Genomic DNA, 17,467 nt, shown 5'->3' with positions numbered 1-17,467 from the left:
CGGTCAGGTAGGCTGGCACAGGAACCCAGGGGGGACAGGAAGGGCGGGTGTGGGTGGGCACGGGATCGTCCTGCCGGGTGGGGGTCTCCAGGCTTCTCTGCTCTCCTGACCGCTGGGTTCCAGCACCCTGCCGCACTGCTCCTTAGAGCCGCCTGGCTTTCTTGGCATCCTGTAGTTCAGTTGCTAGGGAGCTGACGGCACAGCAACTTCCTTTTGACTCACTCACATCGAACCATCTGCTGTTCCTTCTCATGGCCTCCAAACTTGGCCAGGATCGTGGAGAAGAGGGTCGAGCGGAGCATCTGTGCTCATCCTTTTTGGAAATGGAAAGCTTCCTACCAACTCCTTAACCCTCTCAGCCCAATCCCTAGCAGCCCATCTTGCTGAGCCCCCTCTCGCTCCAGCTAACAATCTGGAGTGGACGTTTTCTTCGTTTTGTCTTAGACGTTGACTACGTTAATCGTGCAGTGCTGAAAGGAGGAGATGGTGGTTGTGAGTGTGCAAAGTGTCTCTGGTGTGTTAATATTTATTGCAACAGTGATCTCCCTGGAGGATGCTTAGCACTGGGGATCGATGCACACAGATCACTGAAGAATGTGTCTTTCACCAGCTCCATGGTGGGGTCCGGGTTGGATACAGATAAAGGTGGCAGGTAATCCATGAAAATCTGTGGTGAGGTTGGTGGAGCATCTATCAAAAAGAAGCTTAAAATAAAATCAGTGATTCTTGTTTTTATAATTGCCAAATATGGCCAGCATTACATATTTGCTTCTAGGCGTAGTTCGGTTCAGTTGGGCAAATCGGATTCAGTGTGCAGAAGTCCCTTCTATTGGTGAATTATAATGGTCTTTTCCTGTGACAAATCTGTTCCTTCAGATGTCACTTGTGCAAAAGCTGTTGGACACACACACTGAGAAAAAAAAAAAAAAGAAAGAAATAGGTATTACAAAATAGAGATCCTGAAAGAAAAAAAAAAACTTCAAGAAAGCCATTTTCGAGTTTTTGAAACTCAGTTTAACTGAAGATTTAATCACCTTTGAGTATAGCAGAGCTGTGGAAGCTAATGTATGAAATCTGAGAAATAATTTCTTCTCAGGTGTAATTTTGTCTGTTTTTTTTTCTTTCTTTTTCTTTTTAGCAATAAGCCATATAAACCTTTTCTGCCAACTTCTTATTCTCCCCAAGAGGGCTACTTAAAGGAGGGTGAAGACATGCTAAGGTAAGATTTTATTGTCGTGGCTCAATTTGCTAAAAGCTTTCGTAGTAATGCAAATGCATCCTCACTGTGCCGACTTGGATGTTTGCTGAAATTGGTGTTATTAATATTTGCTTTTGGGAAATCCCTCGGGTCAAGTCCATGCATTAAGCCCCTCTGCTTTAACTCCTACCTCTGTCTAGTCAGTTGGACTCTAGTAACTAACACAGACCTTGAGATGCAAGGGTCTTGGCCACCAGCCTTCCTCTGGGCAGTTTTCCGGCCAGCTCTGGGGGGTTGGCCCCCGGGGGGGGGGGAAGGCCTTTAACCCCTTTCCACACTTTCTTTTGTGTTATCATCTAATCAGTGTTCTATGTTCAAAAATGCAAATTTATTTTATTGCAAAACAAATCAGTCCTTTGCAGCCAAATATAAATATTGGTCGTTTAAAAAGGGTTTCTTTTTGTTGTTGTTGTTGTTGTTGTTTTTCACAGGAGGAATAGATAGACCTGTGAAAGTGTTTGGTAATTATGTGAAAATCCTTTTCAGGTTCTTCTAGGTTTTTCTCTTCTTTTGTTTCATTGTTTTGTTTGATGGCATTTTTTGTTTTGTTGGCACCAGAGATTGAACCCAAGTGCATTTAAACACTGAGTCACATCCCAGCCCTTTTGATTTTTTATTTTGAGACAGCGTCTCACTAGGTTGCATACAGCCTCACTAAGTTCTGAGGCTGGCTTCAAATCTGCAATCCTCCTGCCTCAGCCTCCCATGCCACTGGAATTACTGGCATGTACCACGGTGCCTGTCTGAGGCATTAATTTTTGATGTGAGTTCTCACTATGTTGCCCAGCTGGCCTTGAACTCCTGGGCTACTCCCACCTTAACTTCCCCAGTAACTGGGACCATGGGTGGGTGCCATTTCCCCTGTTTTTTTTTTTAACTCACACCGACATATATGATTTGGGAACGTGTTTCTTTCACTTAACAGTATGTCGTGGAGGATTATTCACCTCCATTATTTTTAACCACTGTGTAGTATTCCAGAGCATGTGCATCTCTTTGAAGGCTGCTGGGTTTCATTGACTTTTACATCCAGCACTGGAGTTCTAAGCGACTGGATAGGTAAGTCAACATGGCCGTTCAAGACCCTCGCCTTGGATCTTTCTCTGTAGTTTTGATAAAAGCAGTTTTCCTTGAAATGTATTTGAATTGATTTTTCTATATATGAGCCTTGACAGGGCCTTCCTCTTGCCTGCATTAAAGATGAGATTTGTGTCAGATGAAATTAATAATTCAGAATTGAAAAATGCTTTCCTCAACTGCAGAAGCTCACGGAAATATAGAATTCAGGAGTGACTGTTAATGGAGGTTAGTTTCTCTCAGGTAACATTTCCTGAAAAGGAGACCTCGTCGGCCTGCCCCATTAGGTGATCTTCTGAAGGAGAGGTTTTCTTAGCCCTGGTCTGAAAGAAACCCAGAGGCAGAGGCGGATGATGATGGCTGACATCCACGGGGGGCTACTCTGCATCAGGTACCCCCTATTCTAAGGGTTTCTTCCCTGAGTCCTCCTCACACCACCAAGAGGTAGGTTCGGTTATCGATGCCCATTTCAGAAGGGAGGAAACTGAGCCATGACGATGTAACTCATTCAAGGTCACCGGCCTGACAGGTGTGAGGCCCTGGCACCCCTCCCCAGCACTAGAGAAACAAAGAAAGAGTCCAGACGTGGAGCAAAGTGTGGCAGGGGTCACAGAAAGCTGGTGGCTTAAAGAGAGGCCACTGGAGTCAACAGCCAGTGTTTGTCAAAGAGGTGGACCAGGGGACAGGCCACTGGGAGAGGGAGGAGGTAGACAAGGGGTAGCCCCTGGGGGAGACGGAGGTGCTCTGTGGGGCTCAGGGTTCCCGGTGGACAGGGAGCCACAGACTCAGGCAAAAGCGTTGGATAGGAAAGTCGGCCGGGAGGGCGCACGTGGGCGAGAACCCGGAACAGAAATTGTCAAGGGGAGAAGCCGAGGGACGGATGCACGTTGGCAGCTGCTGGTCTTGGTTTGACAAAGTCGCTTCAGAGGCCCTTCATGGCGGAGCAGGAGGTCTCTAGTGGAACCCAGCTAACTGCTTCCTGCTGAGTGCTTCTCTCCCTGACAGGACAGTTCCTTGTGGGCAGAAGCATTGGTGTCTGGATACTGGGGAGCAGCTATAAAAATGCCTGATTTAGGGTACAGAGTGCATCTCATTCCCCCTTTCTTCTGTTAAATCACAGCAAAGGGGACCTCGTTCGATGGCTAATGGATTACCCAGCATCTGTGCACTATTTCGCATGCCTTTGCCAATGGGAAATTGCTGCTCACAGGAGCGGAGGAATGTTTAGGAGGAAAGGAAACAGATCCCGTTGATTCATTTTTGCCTATTTATAATGCAGGCCTGGGTTGGAGGTGTAGCTCAGTGGCAGAGAACTTGCCTGGCAGGCATGACACCCTGCGTCCAATTCCCAGAACTGCAAAAAAGAGATCGCAATGAAGGCCTTCAGAAAGGACTACTCCTCTTTAAAAGATGAACACTTTTTTTTTCTAAAAAAAAAGAAACAGTTTTTTAATTGTCAATGGATCTTTTATTTATTTAATTTGTTCATTTTTTTTTATGTAGTGCTAAGGATTGAACCCAGGGCCTCACACACATCAGGCAAGTGCTCTACCCCTGTGCCACCACTCCAGCCCAAAGATGAACCCTTCTAATAAGGTTTTGTAATATTCTTAAAGTATGAATCTATTCTGTCTGTCTGTCTGTCTCTCAGAGACTTCCTTGTCAAGTCTCAGTGACTCTATTTGTACTTTTTATCACAGTAGTCAAGAAGAAATGAATGGGAAGGGCAGAAAATTCTAGAATGATATTCTAAAATGAGAAGAGATCATCGAGTGACGATCTGTTAGGTTAGTAGACCGTGTGTCTTGTACATCATGATGATCTGATATTCGATTTTTTGGCCTTTGGCGGCATGATCAGAAGGAAAATAGGTCTGCATAACACTTGAGAAAATATTTTCATGCCTCCAACAGCATTGGAGAATTGTGGGGGGAGGTGTCTGATAACTGAACAGATAATCGTGAGCTCTCCCAGCAGTCTCAGTTAGGTAAGGATTCTGTCAAGATTCCACTCAGAGTTTCCTGTCGCTTCTTGTACAAGTGCTGTCTTTTGCCTTTTGTTAAGAAGGACCCTGAAAGCCATCAGTGCTTTTCAGCTGTTCCGCTGTGCAAAAGCATGACACCAGTGTTTTTCAGAGGGTGCCGGCGGCAGGGAGGAAGAGAGGAGTTTTTCCAGCCCTTTCATCAGGAGCATCAGGAAGCAGAGAATCAAGAGAGGCTTTCAGAATGCATTGTTTCTACCAACAAAGAGTAGAGGTAGCTTTTTTTTTTTTTTTTTTTTTAGCTTGTTGAATGAAATCATGCACAGACCAAGTCACTAAGGGTCCCGTCTTCAATACAAAAGTCCCTGAGAGCGGGGACTCCGGAAGTGCCGCTAGAGCCCTGCATTAGGAATTGCAAGAACCGACGCTGTTGGGTTGACCAAACTTGGGGCAGACGTGACATTTCTTTTTATTAATTTTTTTTCTTAGTTAGAGATGGGCACAAGACATTTTATTTTTATTTATTTTATTTTTATGTGGTGCTGAGGATCGAACCCAGTGCCTCACAGGGGCAAGGCAAGTGCTCCACCACCGAGCCACATCCCCAGCCCCAGAGGTGACATTTCTTTTTTCTTTTTCTTTTTTTTTTAAAGAGAGAGAGAGTGAGAGAGGAGAGAGAGAGAGAGAGAATTTTTAATATTTATTTTTTAGTTCTCGGCGGACACAACATCTTTGTTGGTATGTGGTGCTGAGGATCGAACCCGGGCCACACGCATGCCTGGCGAGCCCGCTACCGCTTGAGCCACATCCCCAGCCCCAGAGGTGACATTTCTAAAAGTTGTTTTCTTCTTCAGATTTTCTGTATTCCTTAAGTTTTTTTACAATGAGTGTCTATCAATTTTATAACCAGAAAGAAGAAGAAGAAGAAGAGGAGGAGGAGGAGGAGGAGGAGGAGGAGGAGGCAGCTATTTTGGGAGTGGGTGATGGGTATCACGGACAGAGAGAGCCAGGTAAGGTTCTAGGTCTGGGGTTGTCTCAGTGAACACAGTAGATCAAAGCCCTGCCCCTGGGGTGCTGAGAGCCTATCGTACTGTGCCACAGCTGGCTTCACTGACCCTCTAGAGAAGGGTCCTGTCACTTCTTACCTGCTTCCTCAATTCCCATCCCTTGTCTGGGCAGTTTTTCTCGCCTCCTCCCTCTTCCTCACCTGCCTGCCTCATGGGGGATGCTTCCACCCTTTGGCATGCTGGTCCTCTGGGGGTCCTTGCCCTCTGCTCCCAGCCTTTAGGTCTGTCTGCACATCCTTCCGTCTCCACGTGGTGTCCCAATTTCACACCCTTGTAATGCTGGGTTAGATTGTTGATTTGCTTCTGTCTCCATCCTGAGGACAGGCAGAGACCTCCCGGGTGAGGCTAACTGTGCCTCTGGATTGTGCCAGGTTTCCTAGCCCTTGGCAGAGTCTGCAGGTACACACACAGTCGGTTAGAGGCTGCGCACTTACTCCAGGGTAAGTGCTCCCTGAGTGATACTGGGGACCCACAGAGGAGCCCAGGCACACACACAATGTGGTGCATAAAGCAGTGCTGGGCTTTCTCAAAAAAAATTTTTTTTTATATGGGAATCTGTAACCTTAAAAGGACTCGGAATTTTTATTCAGCCACATCCCCTTTACAAAAGTCTGCTTTCGTTGCAGATAGCATCTTTTCTCTAAGAGTATTTGAAAGCAAAATTATTCTCCGTCTCATTTGGAGGGTATTTGGGTTGGACCTTGGGAGACTAGTATTAGAAGAAATGAGGTCAGCCACAGCATGGGAGGGTAGGCGAGGACAGCTCCTTTTACGGTACAGAATGATGGAATTTCCCTTCAATAATTGAAAGACATCCAGACATGCCCTGGATTAATTTGATCATGTAGTAATTTAAACTGATTTTGAACCCAGAGACAGTAAAAACTCAGCATTTTATACAATACCCTGTGTCAGCTGGGGGTCACCGCATTAATCTTTGACTAGATGAGCTTTCCCAAAACTCACAGCGAGCCTCACACCGGACTAGTAGCATCTCGTGCTTCTTTTAGAACAGTGATTGACTCCAGCTGCCTTGGACTCATGTGCTTGCCTCCTTACCATCTCCAGAGACCAGCCAACTGGCATCCATTGGAGGGCAGGCTTTGGTAGTGAAGAGGAGTACTGGACGCTGCGTTTCTTCTCCCCTCCATCTGGAGCCGCATGTTGAAGCTACTCCTCAGATGCTGTCCAGCCCCACCTGGCAAGCCAGTCCTGGGAGCAAGCCACCAACAGGACTCTAGAGGGGATGCCCACCGGGAGCGCCTGGGCCACTGCGCGGTCTGCTGCTGCCCCGGGCGGGGGGCCTCCAGGACCGGGGGGTGCTGCTTGCTCTGTTTTCACTGGGATGTAGAGAAGATCCACAGTGATAAATTAGTTGCTAACTCATTCCTTTATGCTGCCTCACAATCATTAATTTTCAAATCCTGTCATCCAGTGTGAATGATCTTTGTGATGATTTTGAATCACGAGCTGTCACTCAGTAAATATGAACCGCGTCTTGTTTTTCTCATTTTCCTCTTGAGTTTATTTTCTGAAATCATCCATATTTTCCTGGATTACCAGAAAAGCTTTTTTTTTCCCTGTCATCATGTCAATGTTTCAATCTCAAACGTTCAATGAGCAGGGGCTTGTCATACGTAAAGCTCGGTGCTAGACACAGTAAAGAACATAACAAAGTCACAATTCTTACCTGCAGGACGTGCTGTCTGGTAAGATAAAACATGTACATAAGGAACGAGTAGAAGACTGAACACGCTAAGAGCTTTTGCCCACGGTAAGTGGAATATCCATATGAAGAAGAGGGATTTACCATAATTTGGGGACCCCAGGAGATGAGTCAGGGAGGCTCTGGGGAATGATGTCATTTGAGTTGAGGTTTCAAAGTGAGGACTGGTAAGTGGATAACAAACATCTGGAAGAAAAGTTGGGACAGGGGGAGTCGATGGTCCAGGGAGCACAAGAAATTGCATTTGGCAAGAGAACTAGATTTTTGAAGCTCAGTAATTTGCAGAGCCTATTAGATAGATCGAAACCCATGGGTCTTGCCAGGATTGCGGCTGCTATCGTAAGACATTTAGGATGCTGACCAGTTACTCTGGCATTTTTGGAAGTAATACTTTTTCTTTTTTGATACCAAGGATTGAACTAAGAGCCACATCCCAGCCCTATTTTGTATTTTATTTAGAGACAGGATCTCACTGGGTTGCTTAGCACCTCACTTTTGCTAAGGCTGGCTTTGAACTCGCCATCCTCCTGCCTCAGCCTCCTGAGCTGAAGAGATTACAGGCACGCACCACCGCACCTGGCCTGGAAGTACTTCTTTTAATGAGATTACACAGGGTCTACAGTGTAAGTTGGATTAGCGCAGGAACAAGAAAGCAAGGGGGCTGGGGCTGGGGCTCAGTGGTAGCACATTTGCCTGGCATGTGTGAGGCACTGGGTTCGATTCTCAGCACTGCATATAAATAAATAAAAGTCATCAACAACTAAAAAAAATTTAACAAAAAAAGAAAAATAAGGCAGAAGATGAGGTAGAGAGCTTTCAGGTTTGAAGCAACTATCAGGCAAGGATTGAACCCAGTGCCTCACACATGCTAGGCCAGCGCTCAACCACTGAGCTGCAAACCAGCCCCTGACTTCAGCTTTTGATCTGAGATTACTTACAGAATAGTCAATGCTGCCTGACTCCAGTGCCGTCCCTCTGCCTGTAGAAGGGAGGCATCTTGGTGGCAGTGCACATAAGTGTGGGTCTCTCCTGGAAACTAACTGGAGGTGAGCATTGTCTCGTTTTTCAGAATGTAATTGTTTCAGCTTTAAAACAATCTTATATCTTTTCCCTGTGGCCTTTCATTTCCAATGAATTTGTCCAATAGCTCTCAAATGCTCCATCTCAACAAAAGTACAGTTGTGGTGCTCACCCACTGTATTGCGCCAAACAAAAACACATACCCTGCCTTCTGTATGAAATTCTGCACACCTTCAACCATATGCGGGCACCACCAGTTTTTCAAAAGCAAATTCCCTCTTCTTCCGGTGTCTCTGAACTGATTCCATTAGACAAACAGCATGTCGTGAAATGTCTTCAACATGTCTAAGGGGACCTGAAGGTGGCTCCCCTGCTTTGGGTTCCATGGTGAGGCCGCACATCAGGGTGGAAGCATGTGACAGAGGATGCTGTCCCTATGGCACCAAGGAAGCAAAAGGGAGAGAGAGAGAAAGGGGTCAAAGTTTCAATGTCTCTTTGAAAGGCACACTCCTAGCCACCTAACTTCTCCCCATGAGACCCCACCTGTTAAAGGCTCCACTGCCTCCCAATGCCACCAGGGGCTGGGAACCAAACATTCAACCTAGAGGCCTTTGGGGGACACTTTTCCAAACTCCTCTTTTTTTTTTCTCTTTTAAATCAATTTGGCCATTCCTATGCTGCCCCATTCCTTTCCTTATTCTTAGGCTTGTGAGAATGCACAGAAATGAACACACTCTTCCCGCCTAGAATTACACACTTGGGCCAATGCGCACATCTAGGCCCTCCCTTTTCCCTCTGGTTGGATCTGCTGCTTCCGTTCTTCCTTTGACAGCATCCCCTGCCCTGGACAACCCTGAGACTGGGAATGGCATTCTTCCCAGCTCCAGGCGCTTGAACTGGTATTCCTCTCCCCACCAAGAGGGGCGGGGGCTCCCTGGTGGACATCCTGTTTCTCATCTCACCTCGCTGGTCCCCTCTTCTTCTTTTTTTTTTTTTAAGAGAGGAGAGAATTTTTTTTTAATATTTATTTTTTAGTTCTCGGCGGACACAACATCTTTGTTGGTATGTGGTGCTGAGGATCGAACCCGGGCCGCACGCATGCCAGGCGAGCGCGCTACCTCTTGAGCCACATCCCCAGCCCATCCCCCCTCTTCTTTCCTGAAGCTCCTGGTATTCCATGGTTCTCTTCAATCCAGGTTCATTGAGTCCCGTATGGCAGGCACTGGGCGAGATGTCGGGGAACCCTGCTTCCTTTCCCCGCCAGGTTGTTAGAGTCTGTAAACAAGTCAGGATGGCGCCTGGCAAAATGCCAGAGGGAGTGGTTTGTGAAGTAACTCCAGCGAGCCATTAAGTGTGGAGATTCCTTATTGGTGGACCGCTGTATCGAGTTTATGTTAATTAGATAAGCTGTGGGGAATGTATATATACCGCTCCTGTCCTACAATAAACGGCTCCTACTCCTGCTGTATCAATCTACACAAGTTGTTCGTCACCCCCTCCCCCCCTGGTTATTTTGCTGCAGCCGGACTGTGGCAGATGGTGGCTCATACGGGGAGCCCAGGGACACTCGGGGGTAAGTTGACGAGAAAAACCTGCCCGTCCATAGATAGGACGGGAGCAAATCTGCTCGTCCCTAGGCAGATAGGGCGAGAGGAAAAATGGCCATTTTGAGACAATGGAGAAGATTGATGCAGTATGTTTGTGTCTTGTTTTGTCTTGGTGTATTGTATTGTCTTTGTGATGAAAATATGGAAGGGGTGAGAAGTAAATTACTAAGGGAAGAAGGCACCCCAGTGGAACCAAGAGCAGTTAGGGCATGTGTTGATAAGAGCCCAGGAACTCTAGTCAGAAAGAAAAAGAAAGTTCAGAAGAAGAAGGATTATCAGGAAAAAAGTTGCAGCAAAAGACTATCACTAAATAATTTTCCTTACCGGAGGGTGCGTGAATTGGTGCAGCAGCTGCCATGTGCAGGAGTAAATCATGGCGCAGCAAGGACCTTCCAAGCGGCAGCAGCCGGCTCTTCCCCGCCCCCCACCCGGGGAGCGGGAAGGCTTATTTCAAATGTAAAAAAACCTTCAGATAATGTATTAAATTGTTCAGAAGGTTGTTTTCTTAGTGCCTGCTGGAATACTAACATCATTGCTGGAGTTCCTGCCTTCATCCCAGTGAAAACGAGGGTGGAAGAATTTCCAGTGATGCTGAAAACCAGACGAAACTTCGGCTGAGAACCGAGTGAGACTTCGGATCAAGCTAGCTGCCTGCAGAACTTATTTAAGCTTGCTGCCTGCAGAACTTACCTGGACTATGATTTACCTGGACTGTGAGTTAATCTATTGAGACACTGCTTTACCTGGACTGAGACAACAAACTATAATCTACAACAAATTGTAACTCGGTATCTTTGCTAACGGTGTCATTGCTGGTATAATTTTTCCAAGGGCTTCTTGCATGGAGCCATCAATTGGCTTGGTATTGTGGCATTTTGTATCCTCCCCTTCTGCTTGTAGCAGATTGTTTGTGGTGTTTGTGTAAAAACCACTATGGTCATTATTTAAATTAAACAAAAGGGGGAAATGTTAGAGTCTGTAAACAAGTCAGGATGGCGCCTGGCAAAATGCCAGAGGGAGTGGTTTGTGAAGTAACTCCAGGGAGCCATTAAGTGTGGAGATTCCTTATTTGTTGACTGCTGTATCTAGTTTATGCTAATTAAGATAAGCTGTGTAGAATGTATATATATTGCTCCTGTCCTACAATAAACGGCTCCTACTCCTGCTGTATCAATCTACCCAAGTTGTTTGTTACCCCCCCCCCCCCCCCCCCCCCGGTTATTTTGCTGCAGCCAGACTTCGGCACCCGGTGAAGCAGCAGGCAGACCTTCTGCACCTGGGCTGGGGTCACCCATCCCAGCAGCACTGGATGCTCATGGGTAACCTGGGAGAACTTTCTCTTGAGCAGAGACCTATGGAGCTCTAGTAGCTGGATTTATTTCATGCCTACAGCTTCCAGAGCCAGCAGATAAATGAATGTAGGATTGATACTCTAAATCCAGCCACCATGTTACGTCTGCAGAGAGAAAAGTGATGAGGGCTTGCTTCCCATCATCTTGGGGAAGCCAGGGCATCCTTGATTCAGACCATTTCATGTGTTTTGTTTCGCTATCACCACCCTCACCCACTTCAATGCTGCAATCGAGAGTGAAATTATGGGCCAGGTGCTGTGGCACATGCCTATAATCCCAGCAGCTTGGGAGGCTGAGGCAGGAGGATGATGAGTTCAAAGTCAGCCTCAGCAAAAGCAAGGCACTAAGCAACTCAACGAGACCCTGCCTCTAAATAAAATACAAAATAAGGCCGAGTGCCCCTGAGTTCAATCCCTGGTACCCACCCCCTAAAAAGTGAAAAAAAATTATGGTTTTTCTAAGCCAATAAATGGTTAATTTCTAAGTCTAAACCACTTTCTAAAAAAATTTTTATTTTATTTATTTGTTCTAATTTGTTATACATGACAGCAGAATGCATTTCAGTTATAGAGCACAATTTTTCAAGTCACTGGTTGTACACAAAGAAGACTCACACCATTCGTATCTTCATACATGTACTTAGGGCAATGATGTCCATCTCATTCCACCATCATTCATACACCCATGCCCCCTCCCTTCCCCTCCCTCCCCTTTGCCCTATCTAAAGTTCCTCCATCCCTCCCAGGCTCCCCCTCACTCCCATTATGGATCAGCATCCACATATCAGAGGAAACATTCGGCTTTTGGTTTTTGCAGATTGGCTGACTTCACTTAGCATGATATTCTCCAACTCCATCTACTTACCTGCAAATGCCATGATTTTATTCTCTTAATACTGATTAATATTCCATTGTGTATACATATATATCACAGTTTCTAAAGAAACTAATAAATCCATTCATCTATTGAAGGGCATCTAGGTTGGTTCCACAATTTAGCTATTGTGAATCCTGCTGCTATAAACATTGATGTAGCTGTATCACTGTAGTATGCTGTTTTTAAGTCCTTTGGGTATAAACTGAGGAGTGGGATAGCTGGTTCAAATGGTGGTTCCATTCTAAGGTTTCCAAGGAATCTCCATACTGCTTTCCAAAAACATATATTGGAAAAAGGATAGCCTCTTCAACAAATGGTGCTTGGAGAACTGGAAATCCATGTGCAGCAAAATAAAATGAAGCCCCTTTCTCTCACCATGCACAAGACTCAACTCAAAGTGGATCAAGGACCTAGGAATTAGACATATAATGTGCCTCTTTTTCTGTTTCCTGAAATAAATTGGAGAGTATTGGTATTAGTTCTTTTTTAAGGGTCCTGTAGAACTCAGCTGTGTATCCATCTGGTCCTGGGCTTTTCTTGGTTGGTAGGCTTCTGATGGCATCTTCTATTTTATTGCTTGAAATTGATCTGTTTAACTTGTGTATATCATCCTGATTCAGTTCAGGCAAATCATATGACTCTAGAAATTTGTCAATGCCTTTGGATTTTCTATTTTATTGGAGCACAAATTTTCCAAATAATTTCTAATTATCTTCTGTATTTCTGTACTGTCCATCATGATATTTCCTTTTTCATCACAATGTCAGTAATTTGAGTTTTCTCTCTCCTTCTCTTTGTTAGCATGGCTAAGGGTTTATCAATTTTATTTATTTTTTCAAAGAACCAACTTTTTGTGCTGTCAATTTTTTCAATTGTTTCTTTTGTTTCAATTTCATTGATTTCAGCTCTGATTTTGATTATTTCCTGTCTTCTACTGCTTTTGGTGTTGATTTGTTCTTCTTTTTCTAGAGCTTTGAGCTGTAGTGTTAAGTCATTTATTTGTTGACTTTTTCTTCTTTTAAGGAATGAACTCCATGCAATGAACTTTCCTCTTAGTACTGCCTTCATAGTGTCCCAGAAATTTTGATATGTTGTATCAGTGTTCTCATTTATCTCTAAGATTTTTTAAATCTTCTCTTTAATGTCTTCTGTAATCCATTGTTCATTCAATAGCATATTATTTAGTCTCCAGGTGTTGGAGTAGCTTCTGTTTTGTTTTGTTTTTTTTTAATTTTATCATTGATTTCTAATTTCATTCCATTTTGATCTGATAAAATGCAGTGTAGTATCTCTACTTTTTTGTATTTGCTAAGAGTTGCTTTTTGGCATGATATATGGTCTATTTTAGAGAAGGATCCATGTGCTGCTGAGAATTATTTCATCCATTCATTGATAGATGAAATATTCTATGTAAGTCTGTTAAGTCTAAGTTATTGATAGTATTATTCAGCTCTATAATTTCTTTGTTTAGCTTTTGTTTGGAAGATCTATCCAGTAGTGATAGAGGAGTGTTAAAGTCCCCCAGAATTATTGTGTTGCGGTCTATTTGACTTTTGAAGTTGAGAAGAGTTTGTTTCATGAATGTAGATGCTCCATTGTTTGGGGCATATATATTTATAATTGTTATGTCTTGTTGATGTGTGGTTCCCATAAGCAGCATGTAATATCCTTCTTTATCCCTTTTGATTAACTTTGGCTTAAAGTCTACTTTATTTGATATGATGATGGAAACCCCTATTTGTTTCCACAGTCCATGTGAGTAGTATGTTTTTTCCCAACATTTCATCTTCAGTTTGTGGATGTATTTTCCTATGACATGAATCTCTTGAAGGCAGCGTATTGTTGTATCTTTTTTTTAATCCAGTCTTCCAGTCTATGTCTTTTGATTGGTGAGTTTAAGCCATTAACATTCAGGGTTATTATTGAGACATGATTTGTATTCCCAATCATTTTTGTTTATTTTTGAAAATTTAACTTGACTTCATTTCTCCTTTGATTAGTTTTTCCTTAGTGTAATACCTCCCTTTGCTGATTTTCATTGTTGTTTTTCATTTCCTCCTCATGGAATATTTTGCTGAGGATGTTCTGTAGTGCAGGCTTTCTAATTGCAAATTCTTTTAACTTTTGTTTATAATGGAAAGTTTTATTTCGTCATCAAATCTGAAGCTTAATTTTGCTGGATATAAGATTCTTGGTTAGCATCCATTTTCTTTCAGAGCTTGGTATATATTGTTCAAGGATCTTCTAGTTTTCAGGTTCTGGGGTGAGAAATCTGCAGAGATCCTAATTGGTTTCCCCCTGTATGTAATCTAATTCCTTTCTCTTGTGGCTTTTAAAATTCTCCCTTTATTCTGTATGCTAGGCATTTTCATTATAATGTGCCTTGGTGTAGATCTGTTTTGATTTTGTACATTTAGTGTCCTATAAGCCTCTTGTATTTGATTTTCCAATTCATTCTTCATGTTTGGAAAATCTTCTGATATTATTTCATTGAATAGATTGTTCATTCCTTTGTTTTGTAACTCTATGCTTTCCTTTATCCCAATAATTCTTAAATTTGGTCTTTTTATGTTATCCCATAATTCTTGAGTGTTCTGCTCATGGTTTCTTACCATCTTCACAGTGTGGTCAACTTTATTTTCAAGATTATATATTTTTTCTTCATTATCTGAGGTTCTGTCTTCCAAGTGATCTAATCTGTTGGTGGTGCTTTCTATTGAGTTTTTAATTTGGTTTATTGTTTCCTTCATCTCAAGGATTTCTGGTTTTTTTTTTTTTTTTTTTTTTTCAGAACCTCTGTCTCCTTATTGAAGTAATCTTTTGCTTCCTGTATTTGCTTGTGTAGCTCTTTATTGAAATGATCTTTTGCTGTATTTGCTCTCTTATATCATCCTTTAATTCACGGAACATTTTAATTATGTATATCCTGAACTCCTTCTCTGTAATTTCTTCTGCTGTGCTGGCCATGGATTCTAATAACGTAGTGTCTTGGTTTAGGTAACTTTCTTTCTTTGCTTTTTTGTGTTGCTCATGTGTCTTCACTTCTAGTACTGTGGATCTGAGTTGTTACAGTCTTTACCCTGTAGGCTTATAGTGTCCTGCAGAGTTCCAATACCTCTCCTTTAAGGGGGAGAACAATATTAACAGATCTCCATCAAACAATATACAGTCTTAAACCAAATAGCTGCTATTAAGTTTATGCTTATGGTTTTGTCACAATACACAGAAATATTGTGCTCAATTATTATCTATAATATAGATAGTAGGTTTGCAAGGGACTGTAGGTAGCTTGATATTGCAAAAGGGTCTACAATTTCTGGTGGTGGACAAAGAGAGAACCAGGGGTGAGGTGTAGGATGAGATGTTAAGGAGGAAGGAGGGGAGGATATAGAGTTATTAGACCTTAGGAAGCTTGAAGGAGGAATCCAAAGAAGTTGGCTAGTAGCAGGAGAAAAGAGAGAAAGTGATTTGGGGGAGACAAGTAAGTGAGAAGACAATGGAGAGAGTACAAAAAAAACATAAAAATTAAGAAAAATTTAAAAATGTAAAAAATAGGAGATAAAAGAATATACTGCACAACTGTAATACACTATTCAGTCATCCCAGTCCTCATTAGCCTAATTCATGAAAAGTACTTGACTTCACAAATGTGGGGGATGTGAGGGTAGGAGAAGAGAGAAAAAAGAAAAGAAATCTTGAAGGAAGACACGAGGATTGTTTTTGCTGGAGATCAGTATCTTTCCTCTTTCCCATCTCATCCAATAGGTGGGTTGTCTGTTGTTTGCTGGTATCTCCACCCTCAGGATGGGGAAGGTTATTAGGGTGGGAGGGTTGGTCTTAGGGGTGAAGCTCCTGGAGGCGGGGTATAGCACTTGCCGTCCCCTATGGGAGGCTGCACCCCAAGGATCTCCTTTGAGGCCCCCTTGTGTGATGTGGGCACCTGGTCTTATCTCCTTGTATCCTTATATCGCCTGGAGACCTCACGATTCCTGGTCTCTAATTTAGTCTTTAAACTGTACCTCACTCACCCCCTCCCTTTCTACCTCCCAATCAGGAACCTCTGTCACTGGAGGTCTTGGCTGCGCTCTGGGGGCTGCACACCTGTGGTGGAGAACTGTTTTGTATCGGGCAGTTCAGGGCCAGGCTTTGCGAGCCACAGACTGGCTGCGTAGCCACAAGCACTGTGCTGGATTAGTGGCTGTGGGGGAGATGGGGGGTTGGGGACTATAGGTACCTTGATATTGCTTCTAGGTCCCAGCAGGTGTCCCAAGCTGGGAGTTGCCCCATCTAAAGATGGGGACTAAGGTGTCCCAAGAGGGAGGCGGCTGCTTTCAGAGATGGGATGTCAGTCAAGTTGGGCTGGATGGTGACATTGGGCAGCGTGTTCAGAGATGCAGCTCTGTGGCATGCAGTGTTGTGGCTGGTGGCTGTCTCCAGACCTAGTTCTGTGTCCCCAGGTGCAGGCTACTGTGTGTAGGGAACTATGGTAACGGTTTCAGTGTCCCAACATGGAGGCGACCAGGGGACCCCCATGCTGGTAGATGAGGGTCCACACAGGATGGCGGTTGGAGGTCTGCATGCGTGCCGATGCCGGTGGTCCTGCTCGGGCACCGCGGCTGGTGATCCTGTGTAGGTGAGTGGCCTGGAGTCCTGAGCTGTCGCTGAGGCTTGGAGACCTGCGCTGCGGGGCAGCCGGGATCCCTGCACGGGAGCAGCTGTCGGGGATCCTCTAATAACTTGCAGAGAAACAGTATTCCCATTTCTAGAGTCCCCAGGTCACGGAGCCACACAGAATGCAGCCTCCCTCTAGCCTGCCATCTTGGATGCCCCCTAAAACACATTTATGTAGGGCATAAATTCTAAGGATACAAGAGAACACACACTTTCAATAATTACAAATCTCAATCTCCTGGGGTTGGGGTGGGGAACACTTTCATTTGAACCATTTGTGGGAAGGACTAATTATGCCTAGTTACTTAAGTGTTTACATTCCTGCAAGATCATTTTGGAACTCATCACTAAAATAAGTAGGTTGAATAATTTGTTTGCATACTAATACGCCTTTTAAAAAACAGCACTCTAAAAAAAGCGTGTGATCCATTTTTTAATGTAGTACAAATTCAGAAAATAGTTTCTTTTTCATGTCCAGAATAGTATTAATAGGGACAGATTTCATTTGTTATCCATGAATTTAATTATTGAATTCAGTCAATAAATAGAATACTTTGTTTTCCCCTATAGGCTACAGCAGTTTCAGTAAAATTAGACTTAGCTGAGCTCTCGCGATGCTTTATAGCCAACAGTTTGCTGGGTCCTTTGTAAGCAGCCTTTATTCAAAATTGTGTGGAGCCGCTTCTGTGCCAAGACAAATATTTAAAATAGTCAAACAATGAAACTTCAGAGCCTGAAGGCAAATATATATTCATATTTCCTCCTAAATGTAACCTTAATAAACACAGCTTAAGATTTAACCAAATGCTTTCATCTCCATTGCATCTCAGTA

Source organism: Spermophilus citellus (genome assembly GCF_964194105.1).
Source record: "Spermophilus citellus genome assembly, chromosome: 18".
Classification (NCBI taxonomy): domain Eukaryota; kingdom Metazoa; phylum Chordata; class Mammalia; order Rodentia; family Sciuridae; genus Spermophilus; species Spermophilus citellus.
This window is presented reverse-complemented; position numbering follows the sequence as displayed.